The sequence below is a fragment of the Mustela nigripes genome, chromosome 8 (assembly GCF_022355385.1).
Source record: "Mustela nigripes isolate SB6536 chromosome 8, MUSNIG.SB6536, whole genome shotgun sequence".
Lineage (NCBI taxonomy): Eukaryota > Metazoa > Chordata > Mammalia > Carnivora > Mustelidae > Mustela > Mustela nigripes.
The window spans coordinates 41,793,183-41,808,862 of record NC_081564.1 but is presented as its reverse complement, the minus strand read 5'-3'; positions in this window follow the sequence as shown (position 1 = coordinate 41,808,862).

The window sequence follows — 15,680 nt, the reverse complement described above, 5'->3', positions numbered from 1 at the left end:
AAAAAAAAAAAAAAAAAAAAGATGTTATTTATTTGTTTGAGAGAGAGACAAATAGCAAGAGACAGCATGAGTGGGGAGGAGAGGGAGAAACAGACTCCCACTGAGCAGGGACCCTGACTCGAAGCTCGATCCCAGGACCCTGAGATCATGACCTGGGCTGAAGGCAGATGCTTAACCAACTGAGCCACCCAGGTACTCCACATCCAGCATATTCTTGTGAACATTCTCAAGAAGCAAATCTAATTCCATTGAGACTGGGGTTAATTAATTTTTGGAAATCGCTTCAAGTTACTTGTACTCAAGTCTGATAACAGACTTGAAAAGTCTGGAAAGGCTGAATATTATCATTTAAGGATTAAAGCAGTAGATGCCACTGAAATGATAAGCCTAATTTCTTGGAATGGTATGTAAACTGGCTTTGAAGGTACTTGCAAAAGAGAAGCATTGGAAAGGTGATGACTGATGAAGACATCGTTGGAGTAAGTCTCTAATCACCAAGGCAACACAGTATTTTGAAGGAACAACACACATTGGGACATGCACATCTGGTGTTACTATGATTTTCAAAGTTATACATTACACAAATACATTCTTTGCTTTATAAAAGAATTGTTCTTGCATTTATTAAGAAATAGAGGGGGGAGGAAGGTACAAAATAGAAGATCTCCATGCACTTAGGAAATAATGTATATAAGGTGCTCTGACCCATAGCAGACCAATAAAGGGAAGATATTAAGAATAATAATAATAAATGAAGTGTATCAAAAAAGAGAAAGTAAACAAAGAAAGACATCCTTCTCACATACAGACTACATTGACCTTAGAAAAAAAATGCCATCTAAAATCCTGATGTCTACTGATCCAACATTCACCAGCCAGGATGACTGAGAGGAGGTTTGGGGGACCCAGTGAAGGGGGAAATATTTTTAAGTTTTATGGCCCCTTAGAAAGGGTAGGGTTGCAATTTCTGTTGGCCTCCCTGCTCTCTAGCTACCTCTTCCATCATACAGAGTTTGTGAGCCTGAGACCCAGGGGCAGAATCTGGCTTGTATGAACACACTTGGCAGTGGTGTGAGAGCTGCCTGCAGCTGTGTGGGTGAACCTTCGCGAGCGCCCAGCCAGCAAGCAAGGGAGGAGGAAACCCGGCCAGGACTCGCTCGTTAAGCCAGCAGCACGGGGAGCAACTGCTCAGGGGGACCTTTTTACTTGGCACGTTGGCACTGGGGTTTTGGTCCTGCTCTATCTGCCCAGAGGGGTGCTTTTATTTTCTAATTTATACACGACATTGTATACATTACCCATGGTCCTGCCATTACAATGTTTTTCTGTTTTGTTTTGTTTTTTTCAATTGAGTGAGTTTGCCAAGTTTGAAAAGTCAGGAATCTCAGGCAAGAATCTGTATTTCTAGCTTCTTTTGGAAACCTGGATGTTCTTTTTACTGTAGGTCCACAATTGCTTCACGACAGCCATTTACCTGGGGCCAAATGGCCACTTCTCCTTTCAGACCTGGTAGCAGCTGCTTCTCTGAAAAGAAAACCTACGAGCTTGTTGGGTTCCCCCGCTTCAGGTGGAGACTATCTTGGGACGAATAGGGCTGACTTCTGGCCGGTGGCATAGATTCCTCCAGAGGGCAGCACTGGAGCGCATATGAGCGACAGGTGAAGGGTGAGATCCTCTAGGCTAGAGACATTCCTCTTCTGGCTGCTCCTGCCCACTTCTCTGGAGGGCCAGAAAAGCCCCTCTGAGATCAGGCAGGACAAACTCAGTGGATGTCCAGCCTCTTGGAAGGCAGAACAAAGCCACTTCCTGTCCTTGCCCAGGAACGTGGAAATGCTGGTGGCTCCTTCAGAGGCTGCCTGCAAAGCTCAGGTGATCTCTTGGGCTATACTAACCCATTTCTTGTCTTTGTCAAAACAGCCAGCAGTGTGAACACAGGGAGACAGCCCAGCCCTACAAAACCATTGGTGGGGGGTGGGGAGGGTGGGGAAGCCAGACAGAAAATGAATCACTGTGAGAGGGATGTGTGATGAATGCTCGGACAGTTCATGGAACTCTCCGCGCAGTTCTGCAGAATTCAGCATTGGTGGAAGCGTGGAGGAGCCGCCTGTTGTCCATCCATGTGCCTAATGGGCCCTGGTTACTGGTGAAAATGAGACAAAGAGCTGCATACACTATTTAGGGCTAGATTAAGCTGATTACCCCAGCTTAGCCTACTTCCAACGTATAGATCTCACCAGTGCTCTCTTATCTGTTTTTTCTTTCCCAGGGACTCTTCTTTGGACATTGAAAACAGAAATCCTAATAAGACCATTTTTTTACCTGTCTCATTCAAGAACAAGATTTTCAAACTCCCCCAAGATGGATGAAACCCCTCAGTCCCAAACTGTGACCGTGACCAGAAATATGCAGCAGCATATTACTTACTCAGAGAGATGAGATGCTGTTACCTAATAAAAATGTCATAAATATAGAATGATGAACTACCATGGGAAATGCATTGATGGAGAAGGACACATTGGAATGCGGGATAGTAAAAATCACTTAAACTTTGTGTGACCTCGAAGAAAGTCATGGTGGTATGTTTTGCCGTGTCCCTCAGATAGCATTTTGAGATACGGCTGTTTTCCACATCTTACTTTCTCATCAGCTGAACTTAGACTCTTCCTGAGGCTTCTTCCTTGGACAGCGTGGTGTCCCTCTTGCGTCCAAAGGGTTGTCAAGTTTCTCTCTGTACTCAATAACCCTTAGGCAGGATCAGTTAATGAGACCATGAATTCCATGGAAGCATCTTGTTTGTAGCAATGGGGACAGAAGTGCCTCTCTTTGATAATTTAGAACAGTGGTGAGCAGAGGGTCAGATCTCCCTGGGGTAGTGTCGCAAGCTGAGAAGGTGGCTGTGGCACTGCGTTCCTCTATGGTTTCCTACAGCTGTTCCAGATTTTCCATGGGCTCACCTTTAAATTAAAAGAATTTCTGCACTTTCAAGAATTTGAAAACAAAGCCATGTGTGAGAATATGAGATCCACTCATATGCCCTTGTAAGAAATAGGTTGCATTCCTTTTTCTGCGCTTAAAAAAAAAAAAAAAACCCTCCTTTTATTTTCCAGAATGCCATTTATGTAAATGATCCCAAATTAATCTTTAGCATGTGCCCATATTGTTTTGATTTATTAAGCTTTAAAAATATGCCCATTGTTCCCTTTTAGCGGCTTTTGGCAACTATTTCAGAAATTGAAATATATGAGCAAATTAGTAAAGTGAGTGGAATTACCAAGCACCATTCAACAAGCACTAAAGGTACAAATACACAAAAAGCATCATTATAGATCTTATAATGTTATATCAGGTTTCTTATTTAACTTCATTTTTAATTAGCAAAATACAATGAAATTACACAGAGAGAAGCAAAATAGTATCATTACTAGAATGGTATTTTTACATGTCTTTAAGTGATTTTGGTTTTATTTCTAAGGCAATTACATGATGCAGTGGAAAAAACAAAGAGATTTTTGTGACATTGGGCAAATTACTTAATATCTGTGACCCCTGTGTGTAAATGAGGTTGGATGACACTCATATCATAGGGTTGAAAGGATTAAATGAGGTTCTATGTAAAATGTCTAACAGGGAGCCTGGCACTGTGTAACCAGTAAAGGCAACTCTTCGTTTTTCTCCTCAGGTGATGGCGACTTAAGCAGCTTAAGTAAATTTTTTAAAACTTTCAAAACAGTTGACTTTCCAATTATTTAAATTATTTCCTTTTAGCACCCAAAATGTCAGTGACTGCCATAATCATAAAAATTAATAATGATTTAAATCATAAGTGTTAACTAAATTATTTCCCTTAACATCACATCACATAGGCAAATCTTGATTTGGGGGACTGATTTAATCTATTCATCTTAGCAAACTGTTGTTTGACCTGTTATCATTTGCATGCTATTACTGTTCTCAGCAGTTGGATCTTTTTTATTATTATTTGCTTCAGAAGCATTCACCTTTCCCACCAAAATTCAAAGCAATCCACTTGCCAGTTTTTCTTCTAAAATCTCTCATAAGTTATAAGTACTATATATTGGCTAAATATTTCCTGTACTTACATAAAGGATACATAAATTGGTAACTATATGATGTTTTCACTAATAAAATAAGTTTATCTTGTTCAAGAACCAGGCAGTTTTATGGCGTATCAAGTTTCTGTAGTTCAGCCAAAAGTTTGAACAAGCTAGACTTGCTGCAAAAAGTTAAGTTGTTCTCAACCATTTCCTCACTTAGCAGATACAGAGATCAGAAATGGCCATGGGTACAAGAGCTGCCTGTGTATATCCCTCCTGCAGATAGCTAGAACAAGGGCTTGCAGTTTACAGCGAAGGCTGGCAAAGTGTTTAGAAATACACCCGGAAACCAGTGCAAAGAAAGGTTTGTCAATTCTATGAATATGCTACCATACATGATTTTACACCTGAGGACCCGATTAGATCAAGCTGTTTTGCAAGGTTTGAGGTTAAGAGAATACAGGCAGTGTAGGGTTTTTCTTAGAACTTCTTGACTAGTTTTTAGGACTTGACTAATTCTTAGGACTTCTTGACTAGTTCATCAGTGAACTGTCAAAGAGCTACAGTAGCTTGAGTCATCTTTGAATAACACCTCTTAGAGAAATTCTATCAGGAGGGATCACACTCTCTATTTTTCGATTGACCCTAATTGTAGGGTACCCAACTGTCCCAGTTGACATGGGACTGAGGGTTCCTCAAGCTGAAGGTTTTCAGTGCTAAAACTGGGACAGTACCAAGCAAACAAGGGCAGCTGGTCACCCTACCTGATGGCCCCCCAGGTATCATCAGAGTATCTGGATTACTCCCTGTCTCAAAAACCTACCTGACCCTATATGGTCAACAAGTTTTTAGTCATTGCCTCCTCGAGCCAGGACCCAGAGGCAATGTTGTGCAATTAGTAGACAAGCATCACTAATTGAAATATTTTGTAATTCTAATGCTTTGGATCTTAGGCTGATAGTCTCACATGGGTACTTTTATTTCCAGGTTTATGTTGCCTTGGGGGTTATTAGATTGAACTCAGCAAAGCAGGATGACCAAAATTAACTCTTCTAGTAGATTCTGTCCTGTTCATACTATTGTCATCTAAGTTAGATAGGATATCAAGAAACATTTTTTAAGGGCGCCTGGGTGGCTCAGTGGGTTAAGCCGCTGCCTTCGGCTCAGGTCATGATCTCAGGGTCGTGGGATTGAGTCCCGCATCGGGCTCTCTGCTCAGCAGGGAGCCTGCTTCCTTCTCTCTCTCTCTCTGCCTGCCTCTCAGTGTACTTGTGATTTCTCTCTGTCAAATAAATAAATAAAATCTTAAAAAAAAAAAAAAACTTTTTTAAAATTCTGTGTGGAAATGAATGAAAATGGGTCAAAAATTGAAAGTAATTATCTTGCCAGCCTTCCTGCCTACCTTCCTACAAATATTCAATTAAATGTAGTATACACCCTAATATTACAGTTTACATCCTCAAGAATTAACTGAATGATCATTCTGAACCAAGCCCTGTGCTGGGTTCTGGGGATACAATGATGAATGAGAAACGGTCCTGCCCTCAGGAATCATCCACCTACAGGGGAGATGAACATATGTGTTGGTTGGCCTTTGTTTGCCACCCTCTCCACAGATCCATTCTCTATGTTTCTCTGCCTCCCTCAATGTCCCCAGAATTCAGTCTCTAGGAACTATGTCTCAGAGGCACCCTAGAGCTTCATGGCTTTGGGCTGAGTTCAGCGAATGGAGGACATTGTTTTGGTGTGACTGCTCTGGCTGTTCCCTATATTCCAATTCTCTTCTCCAAAGTTCTAACACTCACTGAGGTCCTGTATCCAGTGATCCATTTCCTTAGCTCTGCCCACTTCTGCAAATGGCCCCTTCATAAAATTATTCTTACGATTTCATCTGAGTGTACCTTCTGTTTCCTGTTTCCAGACCTTGACCGGTTTGATATGTAAACCCTTGCAATAAAGGAGGGCGTGTGCATTAATAGAGGTATATTAATGGAGAATGGTATAGAAAAGCAGGGCCTTATCAAGAATGTCCTAAGAATGGAAATAAGTAAATGCATCTTGATCTTGAACATTGAAGAATAAGTAAAAAGTGGAAGAAAGACCTGGAAGGGGCAAAATGTAGCACAAAGAGAAAATAAACTATGAAGTATTCATGTAACTGTTAGAAGTTTAGGACTGCTGGGCCACTAAGTATAGGGAAGGAAGCAGTTAGAGATAGGAGAAATAGACCAGAGTCTGGCCATGTAAGTATGCTATGCAATTCTGTTCATTTCATACACACACACACACACACATACACACACAATGTGCTAGGCACTTGAGATTTATTAGACTATGAAACAAAGCCCTCTCAGAAGAATACAAATAAGTAATACATATAATATACACATAAATTTTGTAATCTGTTAGCAGCTGTTAAGTGTTATGGCAAAAGCATAAGAAGAGGGTATAAGGGAGACCAGGAATGAGATGCAGGGGAGTTGATTGTCCTCTGTTTTAAAAAGAGGGAAACAGACCTCATGTCATTGGATGGGTCACATTGAGACGGTAATTTGTGCACACAGTTGAGTTAAGGAAGGAGGAAAAGCATTCAAGGCACAGGGATTAGCCATACAAAGGCCCAATAGTAAGATCACGCTTGACATACTCCAGAACATCATTAAGGCCAGGGAAGCTAGAGTTGATATCACAAGAAGAGAGCAAAGGGAGATGAGAGCAGATAGTTTCAGAGGGGATAACGTCTTGAGGAGGCTTGTAAGCCATTATAAATCCTTCGGATTTTGCTCTGAGGAAAATGGGAAGCCATTGGAGACTTTTGAGCCAGGAGTTACAGCTCTGACTGAACTTTTCCTCTGTGGTCGATGAGAATTAACTGAAGGGATTTAAGTATGGGAATGCCATAGGGGAAAAATACTTAAGATGCTTGCTTCTCAAAGTGTGGTCCAAGACCCATAGTTATCACATGGGATCTTATTTGAAATGAAGAATCCCAGGTCCCAGCTAGACATACTGAATCAGAATTTTCATTTTCACAAGATTCCCATGTGGTTCATTTACATGATAAAGTTTAAGAAGCACTGGTTTAAAAGTTTCCTTGACTGGCTACCTATAGTAGCCCCTCCCCTTTCAAATTACTTAAAAATCACATTACCCCATTTTATTTTTTTGTAACAGCTTTCATTCTCTGATGTGTTCTTACTTATATGCTTATTTGTGTATTGTCCTTTTCCTTCCCATTAGAATGCAGCATGAACTCTCAGACAGCAGAAAGCCTCTGTTTTCTTCCTGTCATTTCCTCCATGTGTGGGACATAATCGGTGCCCCATACACATTTGCTGAATACGCTATTCTGAGAGCTGAGCTCACCGGAAACAAGGGGAGCACTATGCTGACTATAATGGAAATTTTAGAATGTATTTAGTATTTATATGCATCCTGATCAATAATTAAATTTATGCAGTACTTATCTGTACAGATAAATTCTGACTTTATAATGAGGTTAAGTGGGATATAATTTTTTCATACTGTATTCAAGCTTGATCTTTTTCATTAAAGATTTTGAAGTCTGAGTTCAGTGCCTACTTTTGCTGACTATATTATAGGAGCCTAAAATAATTTTAGTTCAGTCTGAATTTTTTTAAGGAAGTTTTAAGTCTATCTTTCAGTTACATGTGTTCTATGGCTCAACACAATATTTTCATTTGTATTAACTAAAGAACACATTCAGCAACTCTATAAGAGAGATAAGGTTGCTGTAATGTTTTATTTTACAGATTGATTCAACTCATTTATTATACTCAAACTATGATGAAGCTTGGTGACAATAAGTGAATATTAATCACAGAACTTTAGAACTGGAGTTAACGGTTGAGATTATTTTTTTTATTATTTATCATTTTTAGATGAGGACACAGATGTCTGGAGTGTATAGAGTGGCAGAGATTTTGATGAAAACTGACCTCTCAAATCAGTGACCTTTATACTATACCACTGGTCCTTTCTGTCAGTGAGTTAGTCAAACTTTGCCTATAAAGGGAGCAATTTTTTAAAAAGATTTTATTGATTTCTTTGAGGAGGTTGGGGATGAAGGGCAGAGAGAGAAGCTGACTCTTCACTAAGCAGGGGGCCCAATGCAGGACTTCATCCCGGGACTCCAGGTTACGACCTGAACTGAAGGCCGACACCCAACCAACTGAGCCACACAGGATCCCTAAAGGAAGCAAATTTTTTTTTTTAAGATTTTATTTATTTATTTGGCAGGCAGAGATTACAAGTAGGCTGAGAGGCAGGCAGAGAGAGAGGAGGAAGCAGGCTCCCTGCTGAGCAGAGAGCCTGATGTGGGGCTCGATCCCAGGACCCTGAGATCATGACCTGAGCCGAAGGCAGAGGCTTTAACCCACTGAGCCACCCAGGCGCCCCAAGGAAGCAATTTTTAAAAGAGAACTCTACTTCTCAAATTTAGCTTTGTAATATGAATCATATACTTCAAGTTTATTAAATAAATGGCTAAATGAACAAAGATAAAGAAAGAAGGAAAGAGAGAAAGAAGGAAGGGAGGAAGGAAAGAAAGAAACCTAGTGAAATTGATCACTATTATAATCTACATAATCCACATAAATAATTTGGATCCTTTTTTTAAGATTTTATTTATTTGACAGAGAGAGATAGACCATAAGTAGGCAGAGAGGCAGGCAGAAAGGAGGAAGCAGACTCCCTGCTGAGCAGAGAGCCCCATGTGAGGCTCGATCCCAGGACCCCGAGATCATGACCTGAGCTGAAGGGAGAGGCTTAATCCACTGTGCCACCCAGGCATCGCTAATTTGGATCTTTAATATTTGATCTTTTGCCTTTTACTTTTTAAAAAAATATTTTATTTATTTGACAGCGAAAAAGATCACAAGTAGGCAGAAAGACAGGCAGAGAGAGAGAAGGAGAACGCTTCCTGCTGGACAGAGAGCCCAACGCGAAGCTCCATCCCAGGACACTGAGATCATGATCTGAGCTGAAGCCAGAGGCTTAACACATTGAGCCACCCAGGCACCCCTTTTATTTTACTTCTTTCATGCATTCCATCTTTGGGGTGTGTGTGTGTGTGTGTGTGTGTGTGTGTGTGTGTGTGTGTTGGTATAGGAGAACATCTTCATGTTACTAGGGAGGAACTTCTACTGGGTTAACAGTCCTGCCTCCCACCCTCCCAAGCAAAAGTAGGTTATTTGACTTATGGAGAATCCACTAGTCCATGATCTCATCGGTTGTGAGAATGCATTAGTGATTCACTCTCTTTCCTTCCCTTTCTGACCTTACTGGTGCAAGTCAGCAAATCCCAGCTTGTGTAAAGGACACATGCAGGGCTCCTGGGTGACACAACTGCAGGGGACCACTGACATAGCATCTTGGAATTGGGCTGCACACAGGAAACCGCACAAATGGCACAGGCTTCCTCTTCTGCTCTCTGCCAAGTAAGCGTCCCAATAGGAAGTCCAGAGGTTGTCTGGCTATGCCAGTGGCAGGCAGGATGGACAAATCCAATCTGGGGTGACTTTAGTATGGCCACATATTTATTTTGGCCACAATATCTAAGACACTCTGCCCAAGCCTGATCTTAGTGGTGTAGCTGACATTCTGAAGTCCATCTGTCTGACTCTTCAGCCTATGTCTTAGTTGATATTGAACACATCTTCTTGCTGTCCTTCTTAACCAAGATGACCTTGCTCCTTAGTTACCAAGTTGTTATTTGTGATATTTTATAATCCACTTAAATCTTAAACATAATGACACCATAATTATAAAAGTAAAGGGGTTCATATGAAATATTGCCTAATCTTAAGAACAAAATGGCAGCTGTGAAAACAGATGAAATAATTACAGGAAGAAACTTTTTGGAAGCTTCAGGATATTTTAAAAGTACTTAGTACTAGTTAGCAATAAACTTGTGCTCTCAAAAACTACACTTAAAGGGGGAACATGGGTTACAGAGAGAAAAAAATACAAAAACAAAAACTTCCACTCTAGGATGAACTACTGGACCTCCTAACCAACAGTTTTCTTTTTCAACAAAATTTGGGTTTGCTGAGAAAGAGTATGCAGATGTCAGCCATGACTTCAAATGGTCCCAAACATGGACAACAGCAAACTAATGCACAAGGGCTCTCAGGGTCAGAGTAGCACTGGATAATTTCCTCTAACATTTCCAGAACTGTGCTCTTCCATTGGCCAACTAGTCACTTCTCAGGATAGGACACATCTGTTGACAGGTGTGGACTATAGTTGCTCAAAAGTGATGGGGTGCCTGGGTGGCTCAGTGGTTTAAAGCCTCTGCCTTCAGCTCAGGTCATGATCTCAGGGTCCTGGGATCGAGCCCCACGTCAGGCTCTCTGCTCAGCAGGGAGCCTGCTTCCCTTCCTCTCTCTCTGCCTGCCTCTCTGCCTACTTGTGATCTCTATCAAATGAATAAATTAAAAAATCTTAAAAAAAAGTGACATTAGGCTACTTAACATAATAATATTTCAAGTTTTGCTTTGAGTTGATCTGTTTTCCAATAGAGGCTAAGAGGTTTCCAACTAAAACAGAATTAGCAGGTAATCAAGACCTCTAAAATAGGGTGTGGGCTGGACTTTGGGTGTGTCCTGTAATTGCCCATCCTGGTGCCCAAGTGGAACATAGATAAATCCAAACAGCAGTTTGCTCAAACACAAGGACCAACTTCTAAGGGCCCTTGATAGGTAGGTCGACCAGATCAGAAGAGTCCGTGTGACCCACTTAGAAAGCACTAACCACAAAATAAGTATTGACCAGCTAGTCCCTCAAAACTTTAAAGGCACCCATGATGATCTTGAGATTTCAGTAGCCAGAGAGACCCAGACTATAACTGGCTATGGTGACCAAGAGTTCTCCAAATTGTTGTTAAACAAATCACTAGCTGAATTTTCATTCAAGCCATCAATTATCAAATTGTAGGGGGCCTGAAATACTATCTGTTGCATTATTTATATGCTAGATTTTATCATTTATCTACTTAAAATGTGTTTGCATATCTTCAAAAAATGCCAGACATATAAATAATCTTCAAATTGTTTTATCTAAGAATTTACTTACTCAACTTCATATTATGGCTTATATTTCCAAAAAAATTTGTTTGGCCTACATAGGAATATACATATCATAAATTTCAAATTTAAAAAATATATATATTGAAAGCTTTAATGAATCCTATCAAAACATATTTTGTAGAGGAGAGAAGATCAAGATGACAGAGCAAGAAGATCCTGAACTCACCATCTCCCATGGACACACAAAAATTTCAACTACATATAAAACAACTCTCTCTGAGAATAATGTGCAGACTAGTGGAATAGCTCTTCTACATCTAAATATATAAAGGAAAAGTTAAAGCCACATCGACACAGGTAGGAGGGACAGAGATGCTATCTAGTCAGGACCCACACCCCTGGTATAGTGAGCCACGAGTGGGAGAAATGTCACAATGTGGAGGTTCTCTCTGAGGAGCAAGGGGTTCAAGCCTCACACTAAGCACCCCAGCTCTGGGGTCCTGCACAGGGAAGATGAGCCATCATAACATCTGGCTTTGTAAATCAGTAGCGCTTAACTCCAGGAGAAATGAGCCTGCACTCTCAAAGAGCCTCTGCACAAACACACTCATTCTGAGACCCAGCACAGAGAGAGGAGTATGAAAATCTCCCAAGCCATGTGCAAAAGAGATTTATTGACTAGTTTAATGGCATGTGAAAAAGGAACAGAAGATTGTAAGAATTTTCTCTGAAGATGGAAATGCTTGCAGGCACCATTTTCCTTACTCTCCTACACTTGGCCTGGCACTGATGGATGGCATTTTCATACTCCCCATCTACCTTACTACCACCACTCACCCTACCCAGATGTCCCCTGTGGACCTGTCCCGCCCAATTCATCCATTCCATTGAGTATGATGTTAGCTGTGGGTTTGTCATATATGACTTTCATTATGTTAAGGTATGTTCCCTCTATACCTGCTTTTTTGAGAGTTTTCATCATAAATTGATGTTAAATTTTGTCCAATGCTTTTTCTGCATCTGCTGAGATGATCGTATGATTTCTATCCAAATTTTGTTAATTTGGTATAATAATGCTGATTGATTTGCAGATATTGAACCATCCTTGCATCCTTGGAATAAATCCCACTTGATTGTGATATGTCATCATTTTAATGTTTTTTTTTAATTTGTTACTGAAGTTTACTTGACATACAGAGCTATATTAGTTTCATCTGTACAACATGGTGATTTGACAAATCTTTACAATACTCACACTCACCACTTATCATGGTCACCATATGTCTCAAATGCTTTTACAATAGTATTGACTATAATTCCTTATGCTGTACTTTTAATCTCCATGACTTATATATTTTATAAGTGGAAGTTTGTACTCTTAATCCCATTCACCTATTCCTCCCATCTCCTCAGCCACCTCCCTTCTGACAACCACCAGTTTGTTCTCTGTATTTAAGAGACTGTTTTTTTGTTTTTTTGTTTGTTTGTTCATTTGTTTTGTGTTGTTTTTGGATTCCACATGTAAGTAAAATCTTAATGGTGAAAAGCTGAAAGCTTTCCCCTCTAAGATCAGGAGCAAGACAAGGATGCCCACTTTTGCCACTTTTATTCCACGTAGACCTGGAAAGAAATCCTGGCCACAGCAATCAGACAAGAAAAAAAAAATTAGTAAGGAAGAAATAAAACTGTCACTATTTAAAGATGACATGATACTATATATAGAAAACCCAAAGAGTCTACCAAAAACTACCAGAACTAATAAATGAATTCAGTAAAGTTACAGGATACAAAACCAATATACAACAATCTACTGCATTTTTATGCATTGATGCATTGATGAACTAGCAGAAAGAGAAATTCAGAAAATCTCATTTACATGTGCATCAAAAAGAACCAAATACATAGAAATATAACCAGAGGGGTGAAAGACCTGTTCTCTGAAAACTATAAGGCATTGATGAAAGAAATTGAAGATGACATAAATAAATATACCATGCTCATGGGCTGGAAGAATTAATACTGTTAAAATGTCCATACTACCCAAAGCAATCTACAGTTTCAATACAATTCCTACAAAAACACCAATAGCATTTCTCACAGAACTAGTACAAATGATCCTGAATGGAACCACAAAGATGCTGAATAGCCAAAGCAATCTTGAAAAAGAAGAACAAAGCTGGAGGTATCAGCTTGGTTGATTTCAAGCTATACTATGAAGGTAAGGTAATCAAAACAGTGTGGTATTGGGGCGCCTGGGTGGCTAAGTGGGTTGAGCCTTTGCCTTCAGATCAGGTCATGGTCTCAGTGTCGGGGATCAAGCCCCGAATTGGGCTTCCTGCTCAGTGGGGATCCTGCTTCTCCCTCTCTCTCTGCCTGCCTCTCCGCCCACTTGTGATCTCTCTCTGTCAAATAAATAAGTAAAATCTTAAAAAAAAAAAAAACAACAGTTTGGTATTAGCACAAAAACAGATATATATCAATGGAAATGAATACAGAGCCAAGAAATAAGTATATGGTCAATTAATCTACAACAAAGGAGGCAAGAAAATTCAATGGGGAAAAAACAATGTCTTCAACAAATGGTGTTGGATAAACTAGACAGCTAAATGCAAAAGAATGAAACCAGATCACTTCCTTTCACTATACACAAAAATAAACTCAAAATGTATTAAAGACCTAAATGTAAGACCCAAAACCATAAAACTCCTAAAAGAAAAGAGAGTTTGTAAATTTCTGGACATTGGTCATAACAGTATTTTTTTGGATCTATCCCCTCAGGCAAAGGGCAACAAGCAAAATCAAACAAGAGAGACTACATCAAACTAAAAAGGTTTTGCACAACAAAGGAGCTATCAAAAAAAAAAAAAAACTAAAAGGGAACCTACTGAATGGAAGAAGATATTTGCAAATGATATATTCGATAAGGGTTAATATCCCAAATGTGCAAAGAACTCATACAACTTAATACCCAAAACCCCACAGTCTGATTAAAAAATGAGCAGAGGCCTGAATAAACATTTTTTCAAAGAAGACATGCAGATGGTCAACAGAAACATGAGAAGATGCTCAAATAACTAATCATCAGGGAAATGCAAATCAAAACCCCAATGGGATGTCACCTCACACCCATCAGAATGGCTAGTATCAAAAAGAAATAACAAGTGTTGGCAAGGACGGGAAGAAAAAGGAACCCTCAAGCACTGTTGGTGGGAATATAAATTGGTGCGGTTGCTGTGGAAAACAGCATGGAAGTTCCTCAAAAAATTAAAAACTGCCATATGATTCAGTAATTCCACTTCTAGGTATTGATCTGAAGAAAATGAGAACACTAATTCAAGAAGATATATGCACCCCTATGTTTATTGCAGCATTATTTACATTTATATTTATTATAGTATAGGTAATACAGTCAATAATATTACAATTACTTTGTATGGTGACAGATGTATGGTAACTAGACTTACCATGATGATCATTTCATAAGGTGTATAAATGTCAAACCACTATGCTGTTTACCTGAAAACTAATGTAATATTGTATGTCAACTATACTTTAAATTTAAAAAAAAAAATTGTGTAAAATGAAGTAACTCAGGGTCATTGTTCCTGATCACGTGCACAGCCCGCCCTCTAGTGTTTCTATCTAAATCCTACCAAATTTTAAACCATACTCTTAATCTCAAAATGTTAGGTAAATAGGATTAAGAACTGTGTCATCAAATTAATAGAACAAGGCTAAATCCCTGACACGGATCAAAATTAAATCAGAGAAAAGTGAAGGACCTTTCAGAAGCTGGTGGCAACCTCACTGGAGAGATACTGCAAAGTTAGTGGTAAATATATTAACAGGCTTCATTTTATAAACAGGATCTTAACAGAAAGAGAAGACTTAGTTCAAATGATAGATCTAGATTTATGTAAAATGTGATAACTTTGTAGCTACTAGTATTGGTGTTATTTTATTAAAAAGATAATCCAAATATTGATTAAATAGCAAAAATTTTGTTCCAAAATAACAAATATACAAAATGCAGATAAATATCCCTTTGGGAGAAGTTAATAACTAATTTATTTTATATATTTAACTTCATTAAAGTATACATTTGTGGGAGTTTTGGGGGGCTTGAGGAGCTTTTTTTAAAAAAGCATACATTTATATTTGGAATGTTTATTTAAAAAGCACATCAAATTGAATTTAAAAGGAAATTCATTATCTCAGAAGAAAAAAATTAATTGTGTACTATTTATATATCTTGATGGTTTTATAAGACATATGGGAAAAATCTGTGAGGCTATTTTTACCTAGGTAAAAACTTGCTTGAACTCAGAATTTTAACGAATTCTGTGCTTCAGGATGTTTACTATTGACAAGAACATAAAATGAGGTATGAATTCTATGGGGCTGTGATCCATACTATTCATTATCTTGAAGTTCAAATACTTCAGATGATGATCTTATTTAGCTGTCAGAAAAAATGTAAACAAAATAGGGACTTGGGTTGTCTTTTTTAAAATTTATATTCCAAGTCTCCTTATGTCTCGGGCATATTAGCATAACTTGTCTAAAGTCATAAAGA